Genomic DNA, 9,649 nt, shown 5'->3' with positions numbered 1-9,649 from the left:
ACAATTCTTGCCGCAACTATGGACAGCGGCACCTGCTACCTCCGCAAGCAACACCAACAGCATTGCAACCCAGTTCAACGGGTGGCACAGAGGCTTCTTCATCAAGCATCTCCAAAGTAAAAAAAGTATTGGTTGGCACGAAGCGACCAAGTGGGGATGAAGGGTGGACACAAATTCGCATGACTGATGGGCATGAATATTGGAGTGCCGCGTCCTGGAAATTTCCCATGTATTATGAAACAAGCCCTCCTCATTATCTTGCGGGCCAGTGGGATGATTGGCCAGAGGACAAGAAGCCGAAGATAGATTGGAGTGATGATGCCCCCGCCGACACACCCGTGTTCTATGCTCCGTGAAGTGTGTATGTTCATACTAGGCTTTTGTAAATGGGTTGAACTACTTGTCTAAAATGCAAAGTGTGTGTTTTGCACTTGAAAACATCTTCAAGGAATTTGCTGTGTGTACGTCGAAAATTCAAGTGTGTGAGTGTGTAGCTGAATAAGGGCTACTATGTTTTTGGCATGTGATCCTTGTTACAAATGCAAACCCTGTCTCTACACCTGAACAAATCTTAAACGAAATAATACCCGTGTTCATACTGTGTTTTTATGTATGTATCTGAGATGTTACTCTTCATCATGAAAACATGATCAACAAATATGTACCAACCCTCACATGTACTTTTTATCAACAATTGACTTAATGTTTTACCAACCCATCTACTTTTTTGTTACCTCCTTCTTTTATTTTCTCTTTTATTTTGTTGTAGACAAAAGGTGGTCCTTTTTGTTTTTTAGGGACCAAGGGAAACAATAATTATCTACCCATACATTCAGTATTCATCAACACATGAGTCCACGTGTTACCGACCCATTTCCATTATTTTTAGCTGCATCTATTTTTTCTTATATATGAACTTTTTGGTTTCTTTTTGGTTTCTTACGTGAATAGGGGGAACCTAGTAATCAACCCTCCCATGCACTCTTCATTAAGAGTTGACTCAGTGTTTTACCAACCCATGTCATCTTTTGTTACCTCCTTCTTTTTATTTCTCTTTTTGTGTAGACAAAGGTGGTCCTTTTTGTTTTTTAAGGGAACAAGGGAACCTACTTATCAACCCTCCCATGCACTCTTCATCAACAGGTGACTCAATGTTTTACCAACCCATCTACTCTCTTGTTACCATCTTCTTTCTTTCTTTTTCTATAGACAAAGGTGGTCCTTTTTGGTTTTTTAAGGGAATAAGGGAACCTACTTATCAACCCTCCCATGCACTCCTCATCAATAGGTGGCTCAATGTTTTACCAACCCATCTACTCTTTTGTTACCTCCTTCTTTTTTTCTTTTTCTGTACACAAAGGTGGTCCTTTTTGTTTTTTAAGGGAACAAGGGAACCTACTTATCAACCATCCCATGCACTCTTCATCAATAGGTGGCTCAATGTTTTACCAACTCATCTACTCTTTTGTTACCTCCTTTTTTTTTCTGTACACAAAGGTGGTCCTTTTTGTTTTTTAAGGCAACAAGGGAACCTACTTATCAACCCTCCCATGCACTCTTCATCAACAGGGTGACTCAATGTTTTATCAACCCATCTACTCTCTTGTTACCATCTTCTTTTCTTTCTTTTTCTGTAGACAAAGGTGGTCCTTTTTGTTTTTAAGGGAACAAGGGAACCTACTTATCAACACTCCCATGCACTCTTCATCAACAGGTGACTCAATGTTTTATCAACCCATCTACTCTCTTGTTACCATCTTCTTTCTTTCTTTTTCTGTAGACAAAGCTGGTCCTTTTTGTTTTTTAAGGGAACAAGGGAACCTACTTATCAACCCTCCCATGCACTCTTCATCAATAGGTGGCTCAATGTTTTACCAACCCATCTACTCTTTTGTTACCTCCTTCTTTTTATTTCTCTTTTTTTGTAGACAAAGGTGGTCCGTTTTGTTTTTTAAGGGAACAAGGGAACATACTTATCAACCCTCCCATGCACTCTTCATCAACAGGTGACTCAATGTTTTATCAACCCATCTACTCTCTTGTTACCATCTTCTTTCCTTCCTTTTCTGTAGACAAAGGTGGTCCTTTTTGTTTCTTAAGGGAACAAGGGAACCTACTTATCAACCATCTCATGCACTATTCATCAACAGGTAACTCAATGTTTTATCAACCCATTTACTCTCTTGTTACCATCTTCTTTCTTTCTTTTTCTGTAGACAAAGGTGGTCCTTTTTGGTTTTTTAAGGGAACAAGGGAACCTACTTATCAACCTCCCACGCACTCTTCATCAATAGATGACTCAATGTTTTTTACCAACCCATCTACTCTTTTGTTACCTCCTTTTTTTTTCTTTTTCTCTACACAAAGGTGGTCCTTTTTGTTTTTTAAGGGAACAAGGGAACCAACTTATCAACCCTCCCATGCACTCTTTCATCAACAGGTGACTCAATGTTTTTTACCAAACCCATCTACTCTCTTGTTACCATCTTCTTTTCTTTCTTTTTCTGTAGACAAAGGTGGTCCTTTTTGTTTTTAAGGAAACAAGGGAACCTACTTATCAACCCTCCCATGCACTCTTCATCAACGGGTGACTCAATGTTTTATCAACCCATCTACTCTCTTGTTACCATCTTCTTTCTTTCTTTTTCGTAGACAAAGGTGGTCCTTTTTGTTTTTTAAGGGAACAAGGGAACCTACTTATCAACCCTCCCATGCACTCTTCATCAATAGGTGGCTCAATGTTTTACCAACCCATCTACTCTCTTGTTACCTCCTTCTTTTTATTTCTCTTTTTTTGTAGACAAAGGTGGTCCGTTTTGTTTTTTAAGGGAACAAGGGAACCTACTTATCAACCCTCCCATGCACTCTTCATCAACAGGTGACTCAATGTTTTATCAACCCATCTACTCTCTTGTTACCATCTTCTTTCTTTCTTTTTCGTAGACAAAGGTGGTCCTTTTTGTTTCTTAAGGGAACAAGGGAACCTACTTATCAACCATCTCATGCATTCTTCATCAACAGGTGACTCAATATTTTATCAACCCATCTACTCTCTTGTTACCATCTTCTTTTTTTTTCTTTTTCTCTACACAAAGGTGGTCCTTTTTGTTTTTTAAGGGAACAAGGGAACCAACTTATCAACCCTCCCATGCACTCTTTCATCAACAGGTGACTCAATGTTTTTTACCAAACCCATCTACTCTCTTGTTACCATCTTCTTTTCTTTCTTTTTCGTAGACAAAGGTGGTCCTTTTTGTTTTTAAGGAAACAAGGGAACCTACTTATCAACCCTCCCATGCACTCTTCATCAACGGGTGACTCAATGTTTTATCAACCCATCTACTCTCTTGTTACCATCTTCTTTCTTTCTTTTTCCGTAGACAAAGGTGGTCCTTTTTGTTTTTTAAGGGAACAAGGGAACCTACTTATCAACCCTCCCATGCACTCTTCATCAATAGGTGGCTCAATGTTTTACCAACCCATCTACTCTCTTGTTACCTCCTTCTTTTTATTTCTCTTTTTTTGTAGACAAAGGTGGTCCGTTTTGTTTTTTGAGGGAACAAGGGAACCTACTTATCAACCCTCCCATGCACTCTTCATCAACAGGTGACTCAATGTTTTATCAACCCATCTACTCTCTTGTTACCATCTTCTTTCTTTCTTTTTCTGTAGACAAAGGTGGTCCTTTTTGTTTCTTAAGGGAACAAGGGAACCTACTTATCAACCATCTCATGCATTCTTCATCAACAGGTGACTCAATGTTTTCTCAACCCATCTACTCTCTTGTTACCATCTTCTTTTCTTTCTTTTTCTGTAGACAAAGGTGGTCCTTTTTGGTTTTTTAAGGGAACAAGGGAACCTACTTATCAACCTCCCATGCACTCTTCATCAATAGATGACTCAATGTTTTACCAACCCATCTACTCTTTTGTTACCTCCTTTTTTTTTCTTTTTCTCTACACAAAGGTGGTCCTTTTTGTTTTTTAAGGGAACAAGGGAACCTACTTATCAACCCTCCCATGCACTCTTTCATCAACAGGTGACTCAATGTTTTATCAACCCATTTACTCTCTTGTTACCATCTTCTTTTCTTTCTTTTTTCTGTAGACAAAGGTGGTCCTTTTTGTATTTAAGGGAACAAGGGAACCTACTTATCAACCCTCCCATGCACTCTTCATCAACAGGTGACTCAATGTTTTATCAACCCATTTACTCTCTTGTTACCATCTTCTTTCTTTCTTTTTCTGTAGACAAAGGTGGTCCTTTTTGTTCCTTAAGGGAACAAGGGAACCTACTTATCAACCATCTCATGCACTATTCATCAACAGGTGACTCAATGTTTTATCAACCCATTTACTCTCTTGTTACCATCTTCTTTCTTTCTTTTTCTGTAGACAAAGGTGGTCCTTTTTGGTTTTTTAAGGAAACAAGGGAACCTACTTATCAACCTCCCATGCACTCTTTCATCAATAGATGACTCAATATTTTTACCAACCCATCTACTCTTTTGTTACCTCCTTTTTTTTCTTTTTCTCTACACAAAGGTGGTCCTTTTTGTTTTTTAAGGGAACAAGGGAACCTACTTATCAACCCTCCCATGCACTCTTTCATCAACAGGTGACTCAATGTTTTTTACCAAACTCATCTACTCTCTTGTTACCATCTTTTTTTTTCTGTAGACAAACGTGGTCCTTTTTGTTTTTTAAGGCAACAAGGGAACCTACTTATCAACCCTCCCATGCACTCTTTATCAACAGGTGACTCAATGTTTTACCAACCCATCTACTCTCTTGTTACCATCTTCTTTCTTTCTTTTTCTGTAGACAAAGGTGGTCCTTTTTGTTTTTTTAAGGGAACAAGGGAACCTACTTATCAACCCTCCCATGCACTCTTCATCAATAGGTGGCTCAATGTTTTACCAACCCATCTACTCTCTTGTTACCTCATTCTTTTTATTTCTCTTTTTTTGTAGACAAAGGTGGTCCTTTTTGTTTTTTAAGGGAACAAGGGAACCTACTTATCAACCCTCCCATGCACTCTTCATCAACAGGTGACTCAATGTTTTATCAACCCATCTACTCTCTTGTTACCATCTTCTTTCTTTCTTTTTCTGTAGACAAAGGTGGTCCTTTTTGTTTCTTAAGGGAACAAGGGAACCTACTTATCAACCATCTCATGCATTCTTCATCAACAGGTGACTCAATATTTTATCAACCCATCTACTCTCTTGTTACCATCTTCTTTTCTTTCTTTTTCTGTAGACAAAGGTGGTCCTTTTTGGTTTTTTAAGGGAACAAGGGAACCTACTTATCAACCTCCCATGCACTCTTCATCAATAGATGACTCAATGTTTTACCAACCCATCTACTCTTTTGTTACCTCCTTTTTTTTCTCTACACAAAGGTGGTCCTTTTTGTTTTTTAAGGGAACAAGGGAACCTACTTATCAACCCTCCCATGCACTCTTTCATCAACAGGTGACTCAATGTTTTATCAACCCATTTACTCTCTTGTTACCATCTTCTTTTCTTTCTTTTTTTCTGTAGACAAAGGTGGTCCTTTTTGTATTTAAGGGAACAAGGGAACCTACTTATCAACCATCTCATGCACTCTTCATCAACAGGTGACTCAATGTTTTATCAACCCATCTACTCTCTTGTTACCATCTTCTTTCTTTCTTTTTTCTGTAGACAAAGGTGGTCCTTTTTGTTTTTTAAGGGAACAAGGGAACCTTACCTATCAACCCTCCCATGCACTCTTCATCAATAGGTGACTCAATGTTTTTACCAACCCATCTACTCTTTTGTTACCTCCTTCTTTTTATTTCTCTTTTTCTGTAGACAAAGGTGGTCCTTTTTGTTTTTTAAGGGAACAAGGGAACCTACTTATCAACCCTCCCATGCACTCTTTCATCAATAGGTGATTCAATGTTTTATCAACCCATCTACTCTCTTGTTACCATCTTCTTTCTTTCTTTTTCTGTACACAAAGGTGGTCCTTTTTGTTTTTTAAGGGAACAAGGGAACCTACTTATCAACCCTCCCATGCACTCTTCATCAATAGGTGACTCAATGTTTTTACCAACCCATCTACTCTTTTTGTTTTTTTAAGGGAACAAGGGAACCTACTTATCAACCCTCCCATTCACTCTTTCATCAACAAATGACACAATGTTTTATCAACCCATATATTCTTTTGTTACCTCCTTTTTTTATTTCTCTTTTTGTGTGTAGACAAAGGTGGTTCTTTTTATTTTTTAAGGGAACAAGGGAAACAATAATTATCAACCCTCATATTCACTATTCATCAACACATAAGTGCATGTGTTACCTACACATTTCCATTATTTTTCTATATGAAATTTCGTCCTTTTTGTTTTTTAAGGTAACAAGGGAACGGGCACCTACTTATCAACCCTCACATGAACTCTTCATCAACACCTTAGTCCATATGTTACCAACACTCCCATTCAGTCTTTATCAATATGTATATGGAAGCTTAACCAACACCTACATTATTATGTTACCAAGAAGGGAATTGCGGAAGAAGGGAATTGTCATGTTGCAAGTCGTAGTTCATTTCATTTGCAAGTGGATTATGCTGCTCCCCTCCCTTTTTTTAACCCTAAAATTTCACTAGCCCAAAAAGAGAATAAGGGAATAGTTAATATATTACTACGTGAACATGTAAAGGGAATTGCCCACGTGCAGCAAGCAAAATAACGTACGACAACCCAACTTGTGTCACGAGCGGAAAGGGAATTGCGGAAGAAGGCAAATCAATTAAGGCACGTAACCTGTGTGGTCCACAATTACCACGAAAGGGAAACGCGATTTTATTCCCAAATTGGGTTGTCCGAAACCGATCGCTCGATTTAATACTGGCGCGCGAGCGCCAGCTAGGGCCGCCCGTTTATATATCTAGTTAAAATGTTTGATATATGTAGTAATATGGCAAGTGTTTGATACAATGATTGAGCCAAAATGTAAGATTTAGGGGTTAAGGATAAGGGTTCGGCTAGGAAGGACACTTTTCGATCTAGAGGAGAAACTAAGCTCTTCTATAGTATAGGTAGGCGTTAGCTTCTCTAAATTATAGGAGTTTGACAAGAGATGCTCTCATGTCCTAGAAAGATGAATTATTCTTTATTGTGGCAAATGAACCACAATTTTTTCGTGAGGTATGATCTAATGCATTTTACCTATAGAATTTACCCTATAGTATTTCTATACGTGTGTACACAATCCACTCTCTTTTCTTATTGTGGCAAATGATTTTTTATGAGGTATGCCCTAATTCTTTTTACCTATATGATTTAACTACAAGATTCTTATAGGATTTTTTCTAAAAAAATGTTTCTACGAATCAAACGTCTCATGTAGATTTTTTTCATAAGATCCAAATTCTGCATAATTCTTATATAGATCTTATGAATCTCTCGGTTTTTTTTGGAATGGGAGCATCGCCCCACTCTCTGCATTTAAAGGATGCACATGACTTTTTTATTAGATTATTCACAAAATCTTACAAGGCGAATACAAAGATCAACTCGAAGTCGCCTTCATAGCGACAACCGCTAAATCTACAACGATGAAGGGGGTGACCAAGAACGGATACTCTGACCTCACACTAACGCACATCATCTAAAAAACCGAGTGTTCGCCCAGACCGCCCATTGACTAGTGAGAAGCACACTTAATCTAGCATACCCTCAACCCACATCATTGCTTACGCCCGTAGAATCGTCACCGCCGTCTTCCGCGAAACCATCTTCAAGAGGGAATGAATCTCTCGATGGATCAACTTTGAACATTTCTTGGTGGTGCTGAGCTTTTATGTATAGTTAGTTCCACTGCATAAAGCACCGGCCGGTGTAGATAAGCGTAGACCACAGAACACAGTAACGGCCGAGGTCTGCTCCTGATTAGATGATGCAAAGCGCAGTTATGCAATCATAGCCAAGTGACATCTTTGCTGGAAGAAAGTCTCTTTGCTGACCACTCTCGACCGATAAACAAGCGCATGTAGGAGTGTCCCGGAGAAAACAACAACCTATGCAGAGGAAGGCGATGTTCTACGAGTGATAAATCAAATCGGCCAACAAAACCACGTCTACTAAATACGTAAATAAAATTAGCAGCCACCGATTTCTGACTGCGATCCCATGGTTTAGCGTACGTCCTTGTCCCGACCTAAACGATTCCGCTTCCAAAGTATCGGTCGCTTTCTGATGGCTGTGTAAGCAGTAGTAGCTTGTGCTCGACAGCTTCAGCTGACTCTGCAACCATTACACAGAAATGTTTCTCACTGGAGCGCACAGTCTTGCACGCGGCGTATTTGAAGACGCAGCTTGTAGGAGAAAATGTAGCCCGGTACTCAACTACGGATACGCGCTCCGTGGTTTTCGCGATGGAAATGCTCTCCCCTACTTGACTAAACTAAGGATCTCAACGGAAGCTTATGTAGATTTTTTTACTTTTTCATTTTCCTTCTTATTTATCAATCATCAATCAAGACAAACCGGACACTACGGTGAGACGTGAAAACACCCGATTCCATTCTGACCTCGATATATATGTGGAATCGTCTTGGCCATATCCATATATACTGAAATTGTTCAGGAGACATGGTCAAAGCACAGAGAAAAAACTCTGGTGCGGTGCGCGCGAGAATGCCAGAGCAGATTAGGAGGTGACAGGTGAGGTGCTATGCCGGTTGTTCTGCAGTGTCGTGATGGAGCAACTACTGGTTAAAGTAATCGAGATCTTCGATCTAATCAGCTGTCACGTCCGTTAATAAGTAGCAAAGCTAGCTAAAACTGGCTTCCTGCTTGTCGGTGTTGGTTGTCCCGTAGCCATGGACGGCTCAGAGTGGAAGCGGCAGTTTAGAGGTACGGCAAGCTGCAAGCATATTCCTTGCCTGCATTTGTATTCACGTCTGACTGAAGGAACACAAAAGCCAAACCGAAGGAGCAAAGCAGCAAGAGCCAAGAGGGTTCTAAAAAGAACACCGAGCCGTACCGGACATAGTAATTTCTGCGGCAATCATGTGCGTCCCAATCGTAGAAAAAAACAGCGTCAATCCTACATTTATTATTGATCAGAGAGAAGAGTGATTTAGTTTAGTAGCTTGTTTGGCTCCCATATCATTTAGACTGCTCATAGTGGGTGTAACTTAGGTAGTAACATCACACATTTCAAGATATTTTGGTGACATGGCATAGCAATAAATGAAGAAAGAGAGGGAGGTGGTAACTAGCTATGTTACCATAACATCACACACCCCAAGATAAAATGAGTCTACTAACAAATAAATGAGACTTTGCATGATACCATCTCTAAGTTACTTTCCACTATGAAGGTAGTAACATAGACTAGTAACTTATGCATGACACCACCTTATGTTACTCCCCACTATGAGCAGCCTTACGGATGAAATTAAGAAATTTCTATCTTATTCCAAGAATAATCTTGTTTAGCTTCCACGAAATTGGTACTCCCTCCATACCGATTTATTGGGCTCATTAGGGAGAGCGCAGCGACCAAGGCTGATGGAGATTGGGCGAGAGAATTTTTCAGTGAACAATTTTCATCCAATCAACATGCTGCAAAACCTCAATTAACAGCCGGTAATTATAGCGATTAACGTGG

This window comes from Lolium rigidum, chromosome 6 (genome assembly GCF_022539505.1).
Source record: "Lolium rigidum isolate FL_2022 chromosome 6, APGP_CSIRO_Lrig_0.1, whole genome shotgun sequence".
NCBI lineage: Eukaryota > Viridiplantae > Streptophyta > Magnoliopsida > Poales > Poaceae > Lolium > Lolium rigidum.
Note: the sequence above shows the minus strand (reverse complement) of the source record.